At 32.0% G+C, this 25,303-nt stretch overlaps 1 protein-coding gene and 1 long non-coding RNA gene across 3 annotated transcripts in view; one reads left to right on the top strand and one right to left on the bottom strand.

Moving 5' to 3' along the window:
* Positions 1–25,303, bottom strand: part of LOC114330167 (protein eva-1 homolog C-like) — a 366,988-nt gene that overhangs the window by 245,486 nt on the left and 96,199 nt on the right. The gene's annotated exons all lie outside the window — the stretch shown is intronic.
* LOC126892006 (uncharacterized) lies at positions 21,634–24,604 on the top strand. The gene is made up of 2 exons (XR_007700650.1): positions 21,634–22,189; positions 24,365–24,604. It is a non-coding gene; the product is annotated as an uncharacterized LOC126892006 (long non-coding RNA).

Raw genomic sequence — 25,303 nt, 5'->3', positions numbered from 1 at the left:
AAGGAAAACATGTTGAATAGATATATCTTCTTCTTCTTAGCCTTCTGTCATCCATGTTTGGACATAGGCCTCTTAAAACTCCTTCCTCATTTAAAACATTAAATTGGCGATTTTTTGAATGTTGACTCGAATTTTTTGGTACCTAGTTAATAAATAAGTATTTATTAGGTCTGGATCCCGCGTATGAAAAAAAAGTTGATTAATAGCAAGCTTAAAATTTGTTAATAGCTTAAGGGTGTCTAGTCGGATAAACTTTGATATATGGGAATACTGGAACAGGGGCAGTTTTAGTTGTGGAACAGGTTAAAAATTTGGAACGGTCAGACCACGAAAACGGCACATTTATTTTGTCTGACAGAACAGACTTAAACTCTCCGAACAGAGAATAAACTCTCATGCAAAAATCAGACCGCTATTTATCACCTGTCATAATTCCTGTCATTTGACATATTCTACATGTTCCACTCATTAAAAGGCCCATTTGGTGATAAATAGCAGTCTGATTTTTGCATGAGAGATAAATCTCTGTTCAGAGAGTTTAAGTCTGTTCTGTCGGACAAAATACATGTGCCGTTTTCGTGGTCTGACCGTTCCAAATTTTTAACCTGTTCCACAATTAAAACTTCCCCTGTTCCAGTGTTCCCATATATCAAAGTTTGTCTGGCTAGACACCCTTAAGCTGCTAGCAAATTTTCAGCTTGCTATTAATCAACTTTTTATTCATAACGCGGGATCCAGACCTATATTATATCTAGTAATTACAATGTTTGATAGTACACATAAATTAGAAACTTACAAGTGTCCCTATAATGAATTTCAACACCCACATGTCTATTTAAAAAAAGTGTCTCTGCTTTCATCACATTCACGTAAATGACATCAATAATAAAAAATTGTATCATATATTTATATAGGGTGAGGCAGATAACTCGCCTATTAGAAATATTTAGAGAACTAAAGGCAACAGAATCATGAAAATTGGAATGAAGGGGTTTTGAAGGGTGATCTATTTAATAAAAATATTTTCATCAATTTGCCACTTCCGGTTATACCGGAAGTTGCTTAAAACTTCGTTTTTTTAAATTGGACACCCTGTATATTTTTACATTTTTAGATTCTACTCGATGTCTTCTTTCTTAAAATATGCAGTTTTGTAATGTTATACAGGGTAGTTTAAAAGCTAATTACTTTTTTTTTATTTTCGTAGCCACTTTCACACCCTGTAGAATTGTAGTAGTTGGATATCAAAAACTCTATTTATGTTAAAACGATTTTTAATATAGTCTACTATTATTAAAAATTATTAGTATAGCTAAATGTTCAATTTTAGTATACAGGATTGGTCGAAACTCGGAATGAGGATTTTCTGAATTTTCTTAAATGAAACACCCTGTATTTTAGTATTGCAATGAAAAGCCATTTTATGGTACTTTTTTATTTCTAAAGCATTCCCTATACCTAAATGCTTTAATTTGTGCTTAATTGTTAATCGCGACAAAAATGTTAACTACGTAGTTATTTTGATAGCTCAACATTTATTGGCAATTTTAAAGATCAGTCTAGATTAATATGTATTTATTTCCGAAAAATTATTTGTGATTGAATATTTTCACGGCCCACCTAATAAAATTTCACGCATTTTTTGTTGAAATTAATGTTTGGCTTGAATCACCAATAACTCACAAATTAAAGCAGTTAGGTATAGGGAATGCTTGAGAAATAAAAAAGTAGCATAAAATATCATTTCATTACAATAATAAAATATAGGGTGTTCCGTTTAAGAAAATTCAGAAAATACTCTTTCCGAGTTTAGACCAACCCTGTATAGTACAATTCAACATTTAGCTATACTAACAATTTTTAACAATAGTAGACTATATTAGAAATCATTTGAACATAAATAGAGTTTTTGATGTCAAACTACTACAATTCTACAGGGTGTGAATATTGCTAGGAAATTAAGAAAAAAACGTAATTATCTTTTAAACTACCCTGTATAACATTACAAAACCTCATATTTTAAGAAAGCAGACATCCAGGAGAATCCAAAAATGTAAAAATATACAGGATGTTCCATTTAAAAAAACGAAGTTATAAGCCACTTCCGGTATAACCGGAAGTAGCAAATCGATGAAAATATTTTCATTAAAGAGATCACTCTTCAAAACCCCTTCATTCCAATTTTCATGATTCTGTTTCCTTTAGTTCTCGAGATATTTCTAATAGGACTTTTATCTGCCTCACCCTGTATATTTAGTTTTGAGACAGAAATAATCTAATCATTTGGAGACTCCAGTCTGCAGAGACACCAACCTTGAACATTGAACGAATTACAGAACTTTCCAGTTTGGAGTATTGGTTGAAAAAGACCAAGTTAATCGTTTCTTTCAAGCAGCCATGTTTAATTCATTTCAATTTAAAGTTTTTAATTAGGTAAGGGTTGTTATACCAGTTATTCAGTTATTTAACGTTTACAAAGAGATCTAGAAAGTAATTGGCCATGTTACGTTTGAGGATTATTTATAGCCAGAGAGACATTCTACCTCGGCGTGAAATTATAGAATTTAAATACCTTTTGACGGAAATAAATAGAAAGTGTAAATGTAACGAAAAAGTCAGTAACTATACGCAAATATGCAGCTGTGTACCAAAACAGTGTAGTATACTATTAACCACCCTTAATACAATGAACATAACATATGTTTTACGACTAATTAAGAATAATAATTTTATTAACTTTATCCAAAGCCACTGACCATAAGTAAACATCGAACATTATTTGGTCGTGAAATATTCGTACTGTTGCAATGTTTTCATGTATATCAAACATTGACTAGAATCAGGTGTGATGCCAGGTTTACCTATAATTAGCTTCGCCACTGCTGCTGCCGCTGCCGGAAATATTGCCTGAAATACAATATCGACGCGAGTTAAGTGTTCACACAACAATGTCCTCACAATTCATTTACCAAACGACTCTCAAGGATGGAATGTAACGACTGCATCCTCTTGCCCACTTACTCACTTGCCGCTTTGCCGCGGCAAGTCGTTTGTGCGTCATTAATTTTGACGTCATATAGGATTTTAAGAATGTCGTAAATCATTACATGGCATTTTAGTTAAATCTGACCTTTGTCAGAATATTTATATTTATATTTATGTTTATATTTATGTTTATATTGTAGCGTTTAAAAAACCAGTGAAAATATGATCTTTAGATTTGTATAGATTTTACAATCCCTCTCTAAGAAGTCCAAATTTTTTTATTCAGTTTTTTACTTAAATTCAGATTGCAAGGAATTTTCTAAAACCGCACCTGTATACATCTACAAAGTATTGCGCACATTTCAATGTGTTACAAGATTCCTGTTTATTTGAGACGCAAAAACAGAATTTGTAAGAAGTTTTGACAAAAGTACAGTTCTAATGCGTAGATGAACTTTCTAGAAGAAATGTTGAAAATCAATTTGATTGGTTTGTTTGAATTTGGTACAAAGATCGAAGCTCGTAATTGGCTCTGAAGAACGGAAGCCGGAAATTGCGTAGTGACAGGATCAAGGAATTTTGGCAGGAGACGGAGAAGAAAGCAGGCATTCTTACAATGGTAGTGAATCAGTAAACATCGATAGTCAGTAACCGGCTTTTTTGTGACGCAAAAAGAATTTCCAAGTAAATGGGATCTATCAAAGTTCTTCTGTGTTGTTGTTAAGTAGGTGTACCATCAGTTTGATGGTGTAGCAGTTCCTTTTTTGATGGTAAAAGTGTAATATACGCTTTGTAAAAATACTGCGTATGTATTTATGAAAGCCGGCATAGTACTAATATCGTAGTGATGAATTAAACCCAAGCCTCCCGTCTCCTGGATTAGAAAACCTATTTCCCGAGGTAAATAAGCAAATTTCTTTTGTTTTATGGTATTTTCATGGTATAATGGTATATGGTGCAATCAGTAATTTTCCATTGACATTTTCCCCTTCGAGTGACGTATGAACTACGTACGTGCTGTCAAGTGTCATGTCAAGTTTCACAATGGTGAAGTTTTGAATTTTAAGGTATAGTGACTTTTAATAATTATAAAATTCTCAAACTAATAACGTTAATTTCTTTCAACATAAAAAAAATAAATCTTTTTGGAACTTAAAATACAAAAATGAAAAAGTAAATTGTTGAACAGAACAAAGAATAATTTTGCTTCCATCATTAAAATATTATTGTAAAGACATAATTGTAAGTTAATGTTAAAATCCTTTTTGAAACCTTTTGAAATAGTTAAAAATAAAAGATTTACGGAATGATATTTGACAGGTGACATAGTTGTTGTTATTTTCAATAATTAAGTACTACGAGGAGTAGTCAGTAATTCTTTAATGTAAACATTGTTCCCTGAATGAATATAAATTTTTGTTTTAATGCAAATGCTATAATATATGTCATAATTAGGTCAGTCAGTCAGTTATACAAGTCATAATTAAGTCAGATATCAAATCCTTAATGCAATAATATTATTGTTTATCTTTTGGTGCACCATAACCTATGTTCAGAAAAGTAGATGTATTTTTTTACAGGTAATTTTTTATGTAATCTGAAAGTTTTGTTATCTCAAGGAATAATTTTTCAATAAATGCCATAACTGTGTATTTTGTCCTGTTTATTTACCGCTAACCTATTGGCAAAATTTTAACCACAAACTTTAAAAGCTTTTTAGAGTCAAATTTTAAGATGTTGGATGATCATAGAAAGTAAAACTCCTGGTAAGGCGCCCTAACAAAATATAGCCAGGATTTATATTTAACACCCCAGGATATCTGTAAGTACCCTTGTTTAAATTTTTGATAGTAGTAAATATTCCCTAATCCCTAACTTCTTCTTAACGAACTCACAACCTTAGCTTTCCAACCAAAACACGAGCCGCCGTAGCAAAGTAGTTTTTAGAAATATCCCCTAGTTTTCTCGACCCTTTTGTATTTAAGCAGTATCTAAATTTTCCAAGCTTTTATCTTCCCCCTTATTTCTAAGTGCTACAATATTTATATTTATATTTATATTTATATTTATATTTATATTTATATTTATATTTATATTTATATTTATATTTATATTTATATTTATATTTATATTTATATTTATATTTATATTTATATTTATATTTATATTTATATTTATATTTATATTTATATTTATATTTATATTTATATTTATATTTATATTTATATTTATATTTATATTTATATTTATATTTATATTTATATTTATATTTATATTTATATTTATTTATATTTATATTTATATTTATATTTATATTTATATTTATATTTATATTTATATTTATATTTATATTTATATAAACATATATTTATACAAATATTTGCCAGAATATTAATATTTAAAATAGTTTAATGTGAAATTAAATAAATATAATATCAAATTTCACTACACAATTTCCGAATATACCAATGACATAAAATAGTCGCTGAAAAAAAAATAACCTAGAAATTACAATTGTCATTTACCATATAATCTTTTGAAAATACTATCACAATCGATTACTTTTGTGTCAAATTATCTTTATTCGCATCGTTGATTGGTTATCGGTAGAATTCGGATTTAAAAGCATAAAGAAACGCAAAAAAAGCGCTTAAAAAGCATAACAATTTTACGAAAAAAGCATTTTATTATACAAAAAAAAAGCATGAAAATAAGCATATAAATTTTGAAAAATCATTTTTTTTAAGAAAATATATATAATTATCTCTAGGCTTAGCTTAAGAACTAGTAAAGACCTATTATAAATTTAATAATAAAATAGAATAAACCAAAAAAAAAAAAAAATAGATAACTGAAACAAAAATGCTTTAACCTAATTTTTATCGACACGTTTTAGATGAAGGAAAATATATCATTTTTGTTTAAAGTATGAAATAACTAATTACTCATTTAAATGTTCCATCGTAAAGTTTCGGCACCTATCACTCAAAACATTTTTGTATATCTAAAAGCTTTATTCAACGTCCACATTGGTTATCGGTGCATAGTTATACTTTACCACTACTGCCGGATCCATGTTTATAATATCTTCAACGTGTTCTCAATTTAAAACTGAAAATATTTTATAAAAATATATACCATTTTTATTCAGTTGCAATGCGAAGGCAAAACAATCTCACTTTTCAATTACAATACGGAGTGCAGTCCAGTCCCTTGAATTTTATTTTATAGTCGTATTACTCCGTAGAGTAACTACGTGCATTTTTCCGTTGGAATTTTTCCGTTGGAACTTTACCAGCTGCAGACGGGGGATGTGAATTGCATAGTGTAGAATTCCTTCCCTCTCGTCTTCACTGCAGCATCCATTTGACTTGCAAATTGTAGAAGTCTTGGAGGTGTCACCAGGAAAGTGTACCAATAAGTTTTCAATTTAAAAATCTTTTAGTAATATTTTTAATATTTTCAATATTAATAATTTACTATTAGGATTGAAAACTACTTCGTCTGAAAATATTTTCTTCATCTTTTGAAATCCTTAGTTTTTGTTAATACATCTTTGAATTTTGTTAATACTATCTGACCAATTTTTCCAGGGATACCTTCCATCTTTTTTTCAAAACTGTTTATTTTTTGGATCGACTCAACTAATGACATTTGCTGTTTCTCCAAATATTTTATTGTTTCACTCACAGAACAAAAGTTGCTATTTTATCGATTTGCTAGCAGTCTCTTCAAGTTCCAATACGAAGTTTTTAAAATTTTCGAAATATTCGGCGTAGTATAAAGCTGCATCTAACCATTTACCCCACCGAGTTAACACTGGTTCTGGTGGTAATGGAATGTTAGGGAATCTGTCTCTAAATAGTTGCACCCTTAAAGGAGCTTTATTGAAATTTTTTTCCATTTTTTATCAACTCATTAACAAGTGGAAATTGCAGCTGTATAGTCTCAGCAACGCGATTCAGGCCGTGTGCTAGACAAGTACAGTGATTTAGATTTGGATAAAACACTTTAAGATTTGATGCCGTTTTGATCATATTGATATTTGATGCGTCGAAAAGCATTAATACTATTATGTTGGTCGGCACAGCCTCGGGAAGATAAAAATTTGCTAAAGCGTCATTTACGAATCTTGGAACTGTATTGTTATGTATTGCTTCTAGTTCGTTTGAGCACACTAAATAACCCTTCGTCAAGATTTCTTCGTGGAGTACGCCTATTGCCTCCTCTACACAACGGCAGATGTGTCCGCGTATGCATCCGCAGATGTGTAGATGGGGTAATTTGATCGTCTGTTGTTTACCTCGGACCTCTACGACGCATTAGTTTTCGCAGTGAATTCAAAGTAAATATTGCGTCACCCGAGAATTAACACAGACTGAACGATTTACAGATGTGTACTACAGATGTGTGGTCAGCACCCGTGTTGAGCTGCCCCCCCCCCCCCACTTGCAAAAATCAAAAAACAAATAGCCCTGATTTATGAGCTATTTATGAGCTCTCATATTCCGCAAACTAAAAATTTTGAGCTCGTTCCACTGAGCAGGAATTTGATACTTTAGTGGGGGGGGGCTGAGTCAGCCCCCCCCACTACTTAAAAATAGGAATATTGAATCGGTTTTTGCGGCAGAATTACGAGCTATTTATGAGCTCTTGAAATTATACAGTTTCGATTTTTGAGCTCATCCCCTTCATCCCCAAACAACCCTTTAATTGATTCAACTTAAGAGAAAAATGCCGAGAAAACTTAAAATATATCGTATTGAGGATATAATTCCTATAGCGTATATACTCTAAGAATAAACTATTAAATCACGTGAATTTCGATTATTGAGCTACAACCCCTTCGCAAGAAAACCACCCTATCTTCTCGGCTTAAGAGAAAGTTGTACTTGAAATGCATTAAATTGGTTATTTGGCGACTACATATCATTTAATAATTTATAAGCTTTCAAATTACGCGCATTTAAATCAGTAAATTGCAATTTATTTTATATAGTGCAGTCACTGAAAGTAAAAATCAACGATTACCTTCAATTTCGGTGAACCTTCATTGATTTTCACGCAAATTGGTCAGTGGTTAGAGGATACGTCAAGAAACAAAGGTGACATGGTACCACCTTGCGCCTTTACTCTGAGGGTGGATACCGCCCCTTCTCGGGGGTGAAAATTATTTTATTAAAAATAACTGCACAAATCAATAAAAGAACAAATTAAAAGCAAAATTTATTATATAAAGTTAATAAAATAAGTCAATACTTTTTAAGCTATTAAAGATCAAAGATTTTAATTATTCGTGAAAAAAATGCATGTTATGAAGCGGTTTTTCGTAAATCACTGAAAAACTGTAAGTTTTTACAAAAAAGTTAATAGTAGTTTAATTCGTAAAGCTTATATTCTCAGAATAAAGTCTTAAATCACGCGCCTTTCGATTATAGAGTTACAACCCCTTCGCAAGAAAACCATCCCATATTTCCGGCTTAAGAGAGAGTTGTACTTAAAATAATTTAAATTAATTATTTGGGGACTACATATCGTTTAATAATTTATGAGCTTGCAAAATATACGCATGTCAATTATTGAATTGCCATTTTCTTTCTATAGTGCAGTCACTGAAGGTAAAAATCAACTATGACCTTCGATTTCGGTAAATCTCCATTCATTTTCACGAATTAACAATAACAACTTGGGGTTTTAACCTGGGGTATATGTCACCCCTTCTCGGGGGTGAAAATTACTTTATTAAAAATAACCCAACAAATCGAGAGAGGGACAAATTGTAAGCAAAATTTGTTATATAATGTGATTAAAATAAATTAATACTTTTTGAGTTATTAAAGATCAAATATTTTAATTTTTGTGAAAGAAAATGCATGTTTTAAAGCGATTTTTCATAAATAACTCAAAAACTGTAAGTTTTTACAAAAAAGTGTTCATCACTAAAATTGAAGCCAATAAAAAATATAATAAATTGCTTACTTGAAAAACCCTTTAATGTTAATTTAAAGTAAGTTATTGGTAATTAAATGTATATTTTTTTCTGCGACTGTTCAAATCTAAGGATTCAAGCTTAAATAACGGGAAGACATGCATTTTATAACACTTAGGTACTAAATACTTATCAAAGTACTTAGAAATACCTATCCAAAATGAGCTCCAGAAAAAGTTGATAGCATCAAAATCCGCTCACCAATTTTCGTGAAAATGAATGCAGATTTACCGAAATCGAAGGTCATAGTTGATTTTTACCTTCAGTGACTGCACTATAAAAAGAAAATGGCAATTCAATAATTGAGATGCGTATATTTTGCGAGCTCATAAATTATTAAACGATATCTCGACAAATAATTAATTTAAATTATTTTAAGTACAACTCTCTCTCTTAAGCCGGGAATATGGGATGGTTTTCTTGCGAAGGGGTTGTATCTCAAAAATAAGCTATACGAATAAAACTACTATTAACTTTTTTGTAAAAACTTACAGTTTTTCAGTGATTTACGTTTTTTCACGAATAATTAAAATTTTTGATCTTTAATAACTTAAAAAGTATTGACTTATTTTAATAACTTTATATAATACATTTTGCTTATAATTTGTTCTTTTATAGATTTGTGCAGTTATTTTTTATAAAATAATTTTTCACCCCCGAGAAGGGGCGGTATCCACCCTCAGGGTAAAGGCGCAAGGTGGTATCATGTCACCTTTGTTTCTTGAGGTATCCTCTAACCACTGACCAATTTTCGTGAAAATCGGTGAAGGTTCACCGAAATTGAAGGTAATCGTTGATTTTTACTTTCAGTGACTGCACTATATAAAATAAATTGCAATTTACTGATTTAAATGCGCGTAATTTGAAATCTTATAAATTATTAAATGATATGTAGTCGCCAAATAACTAATTTAATGCATTTCAAGTACAACTTTCTCTTAAGCCGGGAAGATAGGGTGGTTTTCTTGCGAAGGGGTTGTAGCTCAATAATCGAAATGCACGTGATTTAATAGTTTATTCTTAGAGTATATGCGCTATAGGAATTATATCCTCAATACGATATATTTTAAGTTTTCTCGGCATTTTTCTCTTAAGTTGAATCAATTAAAGGGTTGTTTGGGGATGAAGGGGATGAGCTCAAAAATCGAAACTATATAATTTCAAGAGCTCATAAATAGCTCGTAATTCTGCCGCAAAAACCGATTCAATATTCCTATTTTTAAGTAGTGGGGGGGGGCTGACTCAGCCCCCCACACTAAAGTATCAAATTCCTGCTCAGTGGAACGAGCTCAAAATTTTTAGTTTGCGGAATATGAGAGCTCATAAATCAGGGCTATTCGTTTTTTAATTTTTGCAAGTGGGGGGGGGGCAGCTCAACACGGGTGTGGTCAGCGCGTGATGATACATCGGCAGATGTATCCGCAGACGCGTCTGCCGATGTGTAGAGGAGGCATATGAAGTAATTAGCGACGTATCTTCCACAAATATATGTAGCCTCGTCCACAGTAAATCAGATGTAATTGTTTCCCACTAGCGTTTTTACTTTTTTTCTGGTTTTATTTTAGATGCAATTAACATATTTTTTCGCAGAGTATTTTCATCCGGCACATGTCTTCAATACTAGGTATTTTCCAAAAATGATTTAAAACTTTCATTTTGCAATTTATTTAAAGGGAGATCAGAGTCTAAAATTGCACTACATAGATCAAAATTTAATTTCTGCTGTTCGCAAATGCAAAAAATGATAATAGTATATAAAAAAGCACCAAATAAGCACAAAAATTCAAAAAAAGCATAATAATTTAAAAAAGGCAAAAAAAGCATAAAAAAGGGCTGTCAAAATGACTTATTTTTGCACATTTCGTTCATATTTAAAAAGAAAATAATCCTGCTTGTATTATTTACCATAAGCATTACGCTTAGAATTCCGGACTCTAGTTATCGGTTTAGAGTATTGTAATCGCCAACCAATTATAGATCTTTAGGTATAAGCCGTTTTAATAGGCAAATACCCGTCAAGAAATACATAATTTTTTCATAAGTTAATCGTCATAAGTTCAATGTATAATAATCATATCAAAGAGGCACGTTTTTCTGTCACTTCCAAATGTAATGCGTTAGAGAGAATTCGATAATCTGTGACGCACTGAAAAAAGGTTTTTGGACGATCTATAACTAGATTTACTAATGTATACGCTGTGAGCTCGTACGTAGAGGGGATATTTATAAATTCGCGAGCGCCAGTAGTGGCAAGTCTGTAAACGATTACCGGAAATTTGACATAAATGTCAAAGTGATTAATTTAAAATTAAAATTAAAAACTTAATTATAAAAAATATTAGTTGGTCAAAGCTGTGGTATATATTTTTACCTTAAATATACTTACGTTTTAAATACTGAATTTACGTTTTTTTAATGTTCCGTAATATGTAATTATAAATTAATCTATATTAATCTTAGCGCCATCTACACGATAATTGTGAAAGTATCCGAAGTAAGAAAAATATTTCATCAATAGAACGTCAAAATGATTAGCAAAATCTTAAAAAAATCTATTACAATTTAATTACTTTTTAACGTTGTAAATATTAAGCGATAACAATTAAATAATAAATTTAAAAATTACCGGTGAAAGTTGAATTAGTAATCCGCCAGGAGCGACACCAGCGAAGCTCAGAGCGTATACGCTATGAGCTTCGCTGGTGTCGCTCCTAGCGGTTACTAATTCAACTTTTACCGGTAATTTTTAAATTTATTATTTAATTGTTATCGCTTAATATGTACAACGCAAAAAAGTAATTAAATTGTAATCGATTTTTTTAAGATTTTTCTAATCATTTTGACGTTCTATTGATAAAATATCAATTTCTTACTTCGGATACTTTGACAATAATCGTGTAGATGGCGCTAAGATTATAATAGATTATTTATAATTAGATATTACGGAACATTAAAAAAACTTAAATTCAGTATTTAAAACGTAAGTATATTTAAGGTAAAAATATATACCACAGCTTTGACCAACTAATATTGTTTATAATTAATGTTTTTAATTTTAATTTTAAATTAATCACTTTGACATTTATGTCAAATTTCCAGTAAACGTTTACAAACTTGTCACTACTGGCGTTCGCGAATTTGTAAATATCCCCTCTACGTACGAGCTCACAGCGTATACCTCGTAATTATTTTATATTTTGTTATCTCCTGCTAATGCCACTCAGCAGGTAATGTGGGGTCTTTTTGTTCACATAAAAAATATTTCTTTATGTCATACTGTGTCTATAATTTAGTTATATTGATGCAATCAAGTTCATTAAGTTCGCAAATAATATAAAAGTTTTTACATTATATTTATATACAAAAACATGTTTTCACATTTTATCCTTTCAACATACAGTTGGGTCTTTGTGGTTTAGTAATTTAATTAGATTTTACCCAAACAAAATCAAATTGAATTTCACAAAATCTAAATTTGGTTTAATTGGTAAACATATTACTTCGTAATAACCTCAAATTACAAAGTTCTAATTTTGGGGCTTTATAATATAAATGTAGAACAAATACAAATGGAATTTAATTCAGATGAGATTAGACGAAACAAATAGAACAAGGAATACAGTTTAAATATTAGAAAACAAGTCCTGAACAAACTTAACAAAAGAATATCTAGAGAGCCATCTAAGAGGATGTCTTATTTATATTAGCTTCTTCCACCTAATATCGGACGTAATTTTCCCTTAATTTTTTCTAGCTTTCTCTGCTTCTTGCTATATTCCCATATTGATAGTTTTCCTGTTTTTTCCTCATGATTTACGTTGGAATTACTAACGAGCAAATTGAACAAAGAAGGGGATTTAGAGTTCATAAAGCTGCAACACCTGGAACATGTCATTCGTGGTGAGAGATATGACGCACTTCAATTGATTATACAAGCACAGTATAAAGAGGGACAGTAGAACCACTCTCCGAAAAATTGGAAGTAAAATCTTAAGTAGCGCATGGCGACCGCGCAATGTTCTTAGTCGCTTTTGCCCCACTCTCGCATTACTAGTCGCATAGAAACGCACGGGTTTTAACAGGGAAAACCCGCATCCATCACTGGTGAATTACCAATTGCGTACTGCCGGTATTACTTCTTGAGATCAAAGTACCGAATGGAAGAGGTATTACTCTCCCTCTTTATACTGTGATACAAGGGAAGATCCAAAGTAGGAGAGGGGTCGAAAGGAGTCGAATCTCATGACTGCATAACTTGAGAGAATGGCACGTGGATGCACGTCAATCAAACTATTCAGCGCTGCCGCATCTAAGATTAGAGTATCCATGATGATTTCCAACTTCAGATGCAGAGAGGGCACGTAAAGAAGAAGAAGGCTCTAACAATCAAGAAGCGGAACATATATTCTATTTGTTTTCCGGAATCTGGTGCATCCAAAAATGAATGGTAGGAAGGGACCAGGTCGCATAAACTCTTTAAGGAAAAACATAATATGTAAAAAAAACTTAATACCAGTTTAATAAAGCCAACTACACAAGCATGGAACTACACAAGCACTACTCAAAGAACCATGGAACACTCGATATTAGGCATTTCTCTTAGAAATCGGATTACGAACAAGGAAATAAAACGGAGAACAGGAGTGACATATGCCATAGAAAGAATTGTGACCCTTAAGTAGAACTGGGCCACGTACATAGCCCGGACAAAAGATGGAAACAGCAAATAACACACTGGAGATCAAGACTCTTGCCTAAATATACTCAATTTTCAACAGTTTCAATAAGATTAAAGGGCATTGATTCCTGAATAATTCCCAAAATAATTATGAAAACACGTAAATACTTCTTCTTCATCTTCTTCTTCTTTTTGTATAGACATGGCTCTCTCTGTTTTTTCAATGTGCCTCTAATAAGTTGTCGTTCCATCGTTTTCGTGGTTTTCCCACTGATCGTATTCCTATTGGGGAACCGTCTCTGGCTGTCCTGACTACCCTATTTGTTGTCATTCAGCTTATGTGGTCATTCCATTCTATTCTTCTGTTTCTTATTCAGTTATTAATTTTATACACCTTGAATCTCCGTCGTATATCTGTACTTCTAGCTCTGTCTCATAGAGTCTTACCATCGATTTTTCGAAGGGTTTTCATCTCCGCTGTTTCGAGCAATCTTTTTGTCCTCTTCTGTGTCGGGTCGTGTGTCTGCCGCGTATGTCATTATTGGTCTGATGACTGTTTTCTAAATTCTGCCGTTCATTTCTTTTCCGATATTTTTATTTCTCCATATTGTGTCATTCAGGCAACCTGCGGCTCTGTTTGCTCTATTCACTTGATCTTCCACTTCTGTTTCGAACCTTCCGTAGCTAGATAGTGTGATGCCTAGGTATTTAAACTCCATCACTTGTTCTATTATCTGACCTTCCAACCCCAATTTACATATTATTGGATCTGTTGTTATAACCATGCATTTTGCCTTTTGTGAGGAAATTAACATGTTCAATTTTCTGGCGATTATGTTGAATTGGTGCAGCATACGTTGTAGATCATCTTCACGTAAATACTGTATTCCTAAAATATAAAATTACCGAAGCGATTTTTTCTATTTTGGTCTCATCCCAAAACGAAACACCGTATGTAGATGGTCATAATTTAAAACCATTTTAAATAAGCCAAGGAACAGTATAGGTATGATCTGCTTCTATAAATATAAAGAGTTGAAATCAATTTCAAATAGGTTTTTTATATTCAGATTGTAAAGAAGTTGATTCAAAATTTCTTTGTATTACTGAGACGTGGTCCAGATTTTAAAATTGTAAATTTTTATGGTAGATCTGAACATAAAAATGTGGTGTCGTTGCAGTTTGAGCAAGAGGTCACATGAAGTTTGATTTCTTTTGACTTTATCAATCCGGTGCTAAAAGGAACGTTGAGGTATGTGAACTTATAGTATAGTTCATGAATTTGCAAATATTTTTGATTAGGGATGAAAGATTTGACTCAAACAGTCTGAAGTCTGGACTGAAAAAGTTAATAACAAAAATTTTCCCAATATTTGAAGTGCATACTGTCAAAGATAAGTTAAAATACTGTTTTAGGTGATACTATGTTTTACGTTCATTTAGAGAAATATACAGTTAGTATTAGTATCAGAACAGAGAAATATACAATTACAAATTCTATTGTTTCTAAATTGTAGTGGCAAGTTTTTACTGATAGAATAATAACAATAATAGGTACTCAAAATTTTTCTTAATGAGAAAATGAAAACATTTCTTACAATCCTGTGTATTCAAGAACTGAATTTATACTCAAAATCACTGTCTTAAGTGGTTCGATGCCATTTTCACGCACCCAATATTCTTCTATGAACTTTTCACATTAATTTTTCCCAAATTGCAGGAGTAGCAGTATTTAATGTTTCTACAGGTAGCTATGTTTCCAAAACTTCTGTGTCAGTGTAATGTTTACATCAAATTACATCCAATATAGTTATCGAAGATATGATGATTGAACTAAAAAACTTGCGCAGAGAGCAACAAGAAACCTTGAATTGCGTCAGACAGCTGGAGAAAAAGAATAAGGAGTTAGAAAAACGACTCAATGAAGCAAATGACAGAATAGAACGAATTGAGAAGGATAAAAGAAAAAAGAACATAATAATTAAAGGATTAACTCTCGATAGCAATGATAACAGGTCTACTAAACAAAAACTAGAACAGTTTATTGAAGCAAATCTGCAAATAAAGGTTATACTGAGGGAAGGAAATAAAATTGGTGATAAATCATTTCTGGCAGAAATGGAAAATATGACGGATAAAATCTCGGTATTAAGGAACAAAAGTAAACTTAGAAACATAACAGGACAAGGAGTATATATAGAGTCTGACATGACAAAAATGGAAAGAGAGATACAGGCTATAATTAGGAAAATAGCGAAGGAGGAAAAAGATAAGGGTAATACAACAAAAATAGGGTATATGAAGCTAAATATTAATGGAAAAGATATGAAATGGGATAAGGATAATGGTAAACTGACAGAGAGCACACAGAACAGCCAGAGAGGACTCCCAAAAAACTAAAAAGGAATGCAGAAACGACTACAAAAAGTATAACGACTAAAGCAACGGACAAGTACATGAGATTGGAAAATGATAATACGAAGTATAAACAAGATAACGAGGCAAAACAAAACCATAAGTCAGAAAAGCCAAGAGATCAAAAGTCTGACTACGTAGAGAATGATGAAAAAGGTAAAGAAATGGGTGAAGAAAAAAGAAGAGTGGAAAAAGGGAAAAAAGAGAAAATAAGAATGGCAACATGGAATGTACGCGGCACCTATGAGGAAGGAGCCATGAAGGAATTAGTAAAAGAAGTAGGGAGATATAAATTGGATATTGTAGCGGTACAAGAAACAAAACAATTGAGGTCAGAAATATCGGAATTAGAAAATGTGGTTTTTTTTCAAAAGTGGAGGAGCAGATAGGATGTTGGGAACAGGTTTTATTATAAGAAAAGGTCTAAAAGAAAAGATTATGAGTTTTAATCCCATATCGGAGAGGATGTGTTATATACGAATAAAAGGGGAAAAAAGAAATATAAGCATTTTAAATGTACACGCCCCTACCGAAGAAAAAGATGAAGAGATAAAAGACATATATTATGAAAAAATGGAGATGGAATATGAAAAGATACCGAAACATGACGTCAAAATTATAATGGGAGATGTAAATGCAAAAGTGGGGAAAGAGGCAATCTACAGAAATACAGTAGGAAAGCATAGCAAACACGACGAGTCAAATGACAACGGACAGAGACTGATAAGTTTTGCAATGGAAAAAAATATGGTGGTAAGAAGTACACAGCTACAGCGGAAAGAGATACATAAGGGTACGTGGACATCTCCGGACGGAAAAACCGTTAACCAAATTGATCATGTAATGATAGAAAAACGACACGCGGAATTTATTACAAATGTCAGAAGTATGAGAGGAGCAGACTGCAGTTCAGACCATTTTTTAGTAAAAATTGAATGTAAAAGTAAAGTAGAAGAAAAAATAGTTGTAAAAAAGGATGCAAAAAGAACAAAATCATACGAAGTAGCTGAACTGAAAAAAGAAACAACCAGGCAAAAGTATCAAGAAGAAATAGAAAAAATGTTTTTGGAAACAAAGAATGAAGCCACAGATGTAGAAGAAAGATGGGAACAAATAAAACACATTACAAAAGAAGTAAGCAGAAAATTGATACCCAGAATTAAAAAACAGACAAGAACTAAGGAGTGGTTTGATAGGGAGTGTGCAGAGCTGTCAGAAGAGAAGAAAAAGTTAAGAATACGTATGTTGACCAACCCTAACGACAAAAACAGAGAAGAGTATAACCACGTACGAAAACAGTTAAAGAAAAGTTGCAGGAAGAAAAAGAGAGAATCCAATGAAAAAAAGTTGCAGGAGATAGAAGAAAAATTTAAAAACAATGAAATAAGATCATTTTATCAAGAGGTAAAAAAAGTAGAAAAAGGTTACCAAAGCAAAACAAGCTACATAAAGACCAGAGAAGGAGAGCTAGTAAGTGAGCCGGGAAAAGTTATGAAAGAATGGAAAATGTATTTCGAAACGTTACTAAACAGTGATGATGAAGATCAGGGAGAGGACGAAGACAGAACAGAGGGTGCAGATATAAGAATAGCCGAACCATCCAAAGACGAAGTGCAAAGAGTTGTAAGCAAATTGAAAAACAATAAAAGTCCAGGGCCAAACGAAATAAGTGCAGAAATGCTGAAAGCAGGGGGAAGAAAACTACTGGAAAAGGTGTATGAACTGATAGAACTTACATGGAAAGAAGAAAAGATGCCTGAAGAGTGGGCCAAAGCCTGGATAATCCCATTACATAAAAAAGGGGATGCAACGATGTTGCAGAATTACAGGGGTATTGCTTTGCTGGACGTGTGCTATAAGATATTTGCTAGGATTGTAAGAGAAAGATTAGAGGTATACGCAGAGAAACTAATAGGAGAATACCAAGCAGGCTTTAGAAACAATAGATCGACGACAGAGCAAATATTTAACATAAAAGAAATCCAAACAAGCTGCTACGAACATAAAATGGTTTTATATGCACTATTCATAGATTTTAAGCAGGCCTATGACAAAATTAATAGGAAAAAAATGTATGAAGCCCTACGGCAAATGGAAATACCAGAAAAGCTAATCAAGTTAATAAGAATTACCTTAAATATGACATCTAACGAAATAGTGTGGAACAGTCACAAATCGGAAGAGTTTATAGTCAAAAAAGGACTTAGACAAGGTGACCCTCTATCAAGTGTGTTATTTAACCTAGTTTTGGAAACAATTGTAAGGAACAGCAGAATAGAAACACAAGAAACGATCTACCGTAACGAACATCAATGCATGGCCTACGCCGACGACCTTACACTGCTAGCAAAAACTAATACCGAATTAAAGAAAATCATGAGAAGATTAGTCAGAGAGGCAAAAAAATTCGGCCTAGAAATAAATGAAGAAAAGACGAAGTATATGGTGCTAGGCAACACAGAAAGAGAACCTGTAGATATGTTAAAGTTAACAGCGTTCGATGGAAAAGAATATAAATTTAAACGAGTAAATCACTTTACATATCTAGGTGCCATTATAGATGAAAAAGGACACGAGCAAAACGAACTAAAGCACAGGATAGCTAAAGGTAACCGAAAGGTCGGCAGTTTAAAAAAATTATTAAAGTCAAATTACGTATCAAGAAAGACGAAAATTAGAATATACCAAACTGTAATAAGAGCAACAGTCACCTACGGATGTGAAACAGGGGTACTAAACAAAAACGAAGAAGAAATGATAGAGAGATGGGAACGCAAGGTACTGAGGACTATTTTCGGGGGAAAAAATACGGCAGATGGTTGGCAAAGAAGAACTAATGAAGAATTAAGGATGTTTTACAAGGAACCAACTATAACAAGATACACAAAGGCACAAAGAATCAGGTGGGCAGGTCATGTCGAGAGGATGGATAGGTCAAGAATGCCAAAGAAGATACTATTAAGAAAACCAGTTGGGACAAGGAGACGAGGTAGACCAAGAAAAAGATGGCACGAAAAGTTTCAAGAAGATGTAGGATCGATGGAAATTACAGACTGGAAAGAGAAAGCGAAAAACAGGATACAGTGGAGAAACATAGTGCAGCAATTTTTACATAGTCATTAAATCAAATTATATAATAAATATAAGACATTAGTATATATTGTTATTTGTATTATGTAAAATTGTTATTGTTAAGTTGTAAAGCCCTAGGCCTCCAAGGTCTGTAGAGCATGTTAAATAAATAAATAGTTATCGTAGTAAGTTTTCCATATTACCCAAAAATGTGCAATGGTATTGAATTCACGATGCTCAGGAGGTCGTTTCAACATATTATTATGTTCAAAACTATGTGTAATCTCGTCTACTTTAAATAACATAACTATACAGGGTGTACCAAAAATACAGGTCATAAATGAAATCACATATTCTGGGACCAAAAATAGTTCGATTGAACCTAACTTACCTTAGTACAAATATGCACACAAAAAAAGTTATAGCCCTTTGAAGTTATAAAATGAAAATCGATTTTTTTCAATATATCGAAAACTATTTTAGATTTTTTATCGAAAATAGACATGTGGCATTCTTATGGCAGGAACCATCTTAAAAATAAATTATAGTGAAATTTGTGCACCTAATAAAAAATTTATCGGGATTTGTTCCCTTAAACCCCCAAACTTTTGTGTACGTTCCAAATAAATTATTATTGTGGTACCATTAGTTTAACACAATGTTGTTAAAACGTTTTTGCCTCTTAGTACTTTTTCGATAAGCTAGAATTTATCGAGATATTTTAAATATTTTTCGAATCCACCATAATATATTTGTATATGGTATAGAGACCTATTAATAATCTGAAAGTTTATTACAACTTACATTTTAGGTATACTTTGAACCATATATTAAAAAAGAAGCAACATCTCGATAATAGGTGCCTTATCGCAAAAATACGAAGAGGCAAAATAGTTTTAAAAACACTGTCTTTAACTAATGGTGCCACATTAACAGTTTAATTGGAACGTACACAAATACTTGGGGGATTTAGAGAAACAAAACCCCCATAAAAATTTTATGTAAACATATTAAAAAAGAAGCCGCATCTCGATAAAAAATGGCTTATCGAAAAAATATTAAGAGCCAAAAAAGTTTTAAAAATATTGTGTTTAACTAATGGTACCACAATAATAATTTAATTGGAACGTACACAAAAGTTGAGGGGGGGGGTTAAGGGAACAAAACACCATAAAATTTTATGGGGTGTACAAATTTTACTGCAATTTTTTGTTAAGATGCTCCTGCTATAAGAATGCCGCATATCAATTTTCAATAAAAAATCTCTATTAGTTTTCGATATATTGAAGAAAATCGACTTTCATTTTGTAACTTTAAAGGGTTGGTTATAACTTTTTTTGTGTGCACAATTGTACTAAGGTTAGTTAGGTTCAATCGAACTCTTTTTGGTCCCAGAATATGTGATTTAATTTATGACCTACATTTTTGTTACACCCTGTAGTATAGTCAATTTAGATAGTGCATACTCAATTATGTGTATGGGTGTAGGTATAAGAAACTTTAAAGATAGAGCTTAGAAAAAATATATTAATTTCTTCGATATACTTTCAATGCAGCTTGTTATGCTATTTTTTACACTGTTTCTATTGTTTGGAAAAACTTTTATTTTATCAAGGCTTCAGTACCTATACAATGTTGGTACTTCTATGTTAATAACAACAACAAACGTCAATCAGTTTTTGGACACCATGAAACAACACATCATACTTGTCAAATAAAAGCAATCGCAATATAACAAAATGTTCATCGTACACCACTTATTATTAAATTCCTCTAAATTATCGAACAAAACGGCAAATTCACTCGAACTAAACTAAAATAACAGAGTTCTATAAACACATTGTCTACGTCACCTCAGGCTAGCAACAGCGTGAAGGGTGTAATGAAATTCACATTAAAATTACCTGCTCAAAATGTGAATAAATTTGCTTTAAACTTTAAAAAAGTAAGATTGAGTTTTCATAAAATCCATAAAAATTACCGTTGGGAGATCTCTATAGCATACTAAAAATTATATATTGACTAGCTGACCTGGTAAACTTCGTACAGCCTTGAATTGAATAATGGGTCAAAGTTCAATAACTAAAAATTAACAGGCCACGAAAAAATACTCAAAAACATTCTGTGCGAACACATTTTAGTCAATTTATTACTAACTCATTCCATTCTAAGCATATCCAATGAATTACACTGGACAACAAAAGAAAAAAAATTGTTTGTTTCCTGTGATTTTTTTTATGTTTCTATCTCAATTTGGCGCAGATTTTTTAAATACGGCAATTATTTTTCTCTAACAGCTTTTGTTTTCAAGTTATAGCTAACTACCCTCATTAATTATTTTTACTTAGATTTTTGTTATTTATTGGTCACTAAAACAAATGTTGTCGTCGTTTTAGATATTCGTTTAAGATTTTAAATGTTATTTGGGTTGCCTATGCGCACAACCGTTTTTGTCACCAGCACAGCGTGGATTGGCAACACTGTTAGTTACTAGGTCTGTTCCTTTGTTTTTTAGTGTTACACTTTTGAGTGTAAGTGTACGAAATTCTATGGACATTTGAGTGTAAAATGACAGCGGATGTGACAGCGGACAGTATTAAACGAAAATTATCGGTGTGCCAATCAAGCAAAGCAAAGGGATAAGGAACTTCCGAATATGGCCTAACTGGGGGCACATAACATAACATAACCTAATCCTAATATTTACATTTGTAAAGAATATCCTGTTTGTTTTTATTGTCGATTGTGCAGCGAAATTGTGTGCAGCAAATCAAATATAAAGTAGTTTATCGCCTACAGAACTGAATTAGTCCATAGCAGTTATCAGTTTTTCTTTCTTGGGAAGCTTATACATGTAACTTGTATTGTTGTAAATTGTGGGAGTAGGGCAGACAGGGAAAAGTCTTATTTTGTACTGTTCCCAAGGCTCCCCATGCAATACATTTACATGAATTATCCAAACAAAGCTGGGGACAATGGATAAAAGCCACAAGAAGAACAGATATAAGGGAACTAAAATTAAAATATGAAAAGTAAACATTTTATAAGTGGTAAGTTTAATGTAATTCAATTAATAAGGATTTTAAATGTCTACAATAATAATAAAGATGTGATAATTCAAGCTTAATTATTAGGAAAGCCAGCCATGTTTCACTTCCATGAAGCAGAGAAGGGAGGTATATAATATACTGTCCCTTTTGTCTTCTCACTAATTTCTCTTTTGCTAATGAAACCTGTAGTGAGGGAATGATATAATCGTGATGTTTTAGCAATTCTGTTGTTCATTTTTTTTTGCATTTTTTGTCTATTATAGTTTATAAATATTCAAAATCATTCATATGTTCTACTAAATTTCCGTCTAGGTTTATATGGATTTCTCTCAGTGTCTTGGAAATAAGTAAAGTTTTAGTCTTTGCTAATTTTATTTTCATTCCTTTGTCTGCAAGTTCTCTCGTCTATAAATTTAGGTTGCTTTGTAAAGATTTCTCTGAACTTGGTATCAATGCAATGTCATCTGCAGATACACATTTACTCAGAGTTATACTTTTTAATCAATGGTAACCTAAATCTGATTTTCGGGACTCTACTGCATTTTTTTTATTGGTTCATTCATATATATAATATAATGAATAGCAGTGAGCTTAAAACTCCACCTTGCCTTACTCCTTGTGTATTAGCAAATTTGTTTGATTCACAGTTTAATGCTCGCACAATGTTCCAGTACATAAATTTTACTTGCATCAATTAGTTCTCCTCCAACATCGAACAGTTCAAGCCCTTTCCAAATGTGATGTCCGGGTACCTTGTCAAAGGCTTTTTCCATTGTCTTATAGTAAAGATATGATCTTGGACACTGTGCCCGGTCAGAAACCTTTTTGTGCATCGTCTAGTTGATGTTCCACTTTCTTTCTCAGTCTCATCTCCAGTGTTCATTCATAAATCTTAGCCAGTACACTTAGCATGAAAATACCTCGATAATTTGAACATTACTTTTTTACCTCCCTTCTTTACCAGAAGAGCCATTACTGCTGTTGCCCAATCTTCTGGGATGCGTTTCTGTTTCCAAATTGTTATCAGTAATTTGTGTAAGTAGTGTAATGCAGATTCCCCCATATATTTCAACAATCGTGTTTTGATATTATCTATTCCTGCCACTTTACCATTTTTCATTTTTGCAATGGCTTCCGTTAATTCTTCCATTGTTATTTCATTACTCAACTCTTTGGAATATTTACTCCATCTATTAACTATATCTTGTGGTTGGGTAAGTGTTTCTCCATTTTATTTTTTTTTATTTGCACGACAGTACTACCTGATTTACCTCTCATTTTTTCAGACCTTAATAGAACAATTTTTGGTTTGTCCTACTACTGTCTTGCTCCATCTTTTCTCCAAATCTCTCCCACTGTTCCAATTTAGCTTTTTTAACTTTTTCTTTCACAAGCTTCCTTGCTTATTAACTGTTATTTTCTAGATAAGCTCTCCATGGTACTTTCTTTTCTTTCACAGCTATTTTTATCTCTTCGCTCCACCAACTAGTCCTGTTTTTTTTACTACTTTTATTCAATAAAAATATTAAAATACTCTTGTGATAGTGAAGAGACAGCTTATGTTTCCTTTCGATCCAGAGGCGATACACAATCTCCAGACAGTTGTTTCTGCCTTACGGCGTCCCCAGTGGAGCTGCCTGCACACCTCTGAATCAAAACGAAATCAAATTGTCTATTTAAGTGGAATTTCAAAAATAGTTATCTACTATTAGGATGCTTCAGCGATATCTCTTAAAGAAAAGAGAAAAGTCCCAGATACAAAATTCACTATTAAAATAGTAAATAATTATTTAAATCTGAAACTTTTCTTATTGGAACCCCTTTCTGGTACATCCTTAATCTCTTTTTGACTTTTACAATTTCGGACTTTGAATTATCTTTCTGATCTTTTTTCTAGATTAATGAAAGCAGAATGTAACTGTATACTGCAGAGTCCTTTTCCCTTTCTTTATTCATCATCTCTTGTCTTATAAATTGTAAAAGTCAGAGATTAAGGATGTTACCAGAAAGAAGTTCCAATAAGAAAAGTGTCAGATATAAATAATTATTTACTATTTTTATTTTAATAGTGAATTTTATATCTGGGACTTTTCTTTATTCTTGTGATATTTTCCACATTTTTATGATTTTTTTATGGTACACAATGTAGAATTTTTATTTATGTCTTTGTTTTAGGAACAACCACCAGATATTTAAAAGGTATAAAAAGAAGAAACTGCTGGAATTTCAAAACAAATGTGTTTGACTAGTAAAGATTTGGATAAATAACAGGAGTTACTTTGGGCTATAGCTAAGTGCAGATTTATTTCCTTGTGGCTTCCTATGTTAATTCTTATTAATTATACACTTAAATATGTTTTTAGTCTCAGGAAGATTTTATATTTGATTATTTTTGAATAAACATTATTATTATTATTACCTTAATTTCCATTAAATAAATTAACTGTAATCAATAAAGTAATTGTTTAATTGTTAATAAATTATCAAGTATGATTCCCAAATATTTTATTTGTTTGACACCTTCTATGGGCTGATTGTGAGATTATAGTTAAGGTACCAAGGGTATTATAAGGATAATAACACTTGAGGTCAATGGTGTATATACCGAGGGCCTTTGGCCTGAGGGATATAAGTTGACTGAAAGCGATATTATCGTTAATACCCGTGGTGCCTTCAACATTTAATGTCCGACTAAATTATTTTTTATAGGCAAAAAATTGAAGGAATTTTGAATTAATTAGTTTTCAAATAAGTACATTTACCAGCAATAGTCGTAACGTAATTGTGGTAACCATAGTTTTACTTGGGTTGTTATTTGTCAACTTGACAGTATTTAACTAGTTATTTAAATTTAATACCCTAGGGCGTAATTTTTCAAAATAATGCCCTAGAGCCTAGGGCATTATATCATACTTAACTGACTTCGAAATCATGTCATTATTTATCAAACTGACTTCAAAATCATGTCATTATTTGTTAAATAATATACCAGTCGGACATTAATATTATTACAGTAGAACCTCGATTATCTGTCAGGGCACCGGACCAAGGGTATGACGGATAATCGAAAAGGCGGTTAACAGAACATTAAAAAAAAAATAAAAATTCATAGTA

The sequence above is a fragment of the Diabrotica virgifera genome, chromosome 9, assembly GCF_917563875.1.
Source record: "Diabrotica virgifera virgifera chromosome 9, PGI_DIABVI_V3a".
Lineage (NCBI taxonomy): Eukaryota > Metazoa > Arthropoda > Insecta > Coleoptera > Chrysomelidae > Diabrotica > Diabrotica virgifera.
The sequence above is the reverse complement of the archived record's forward strand: the minus strand, read 5'-3'. Positions and strand labels throughout refer to the sequence as shown.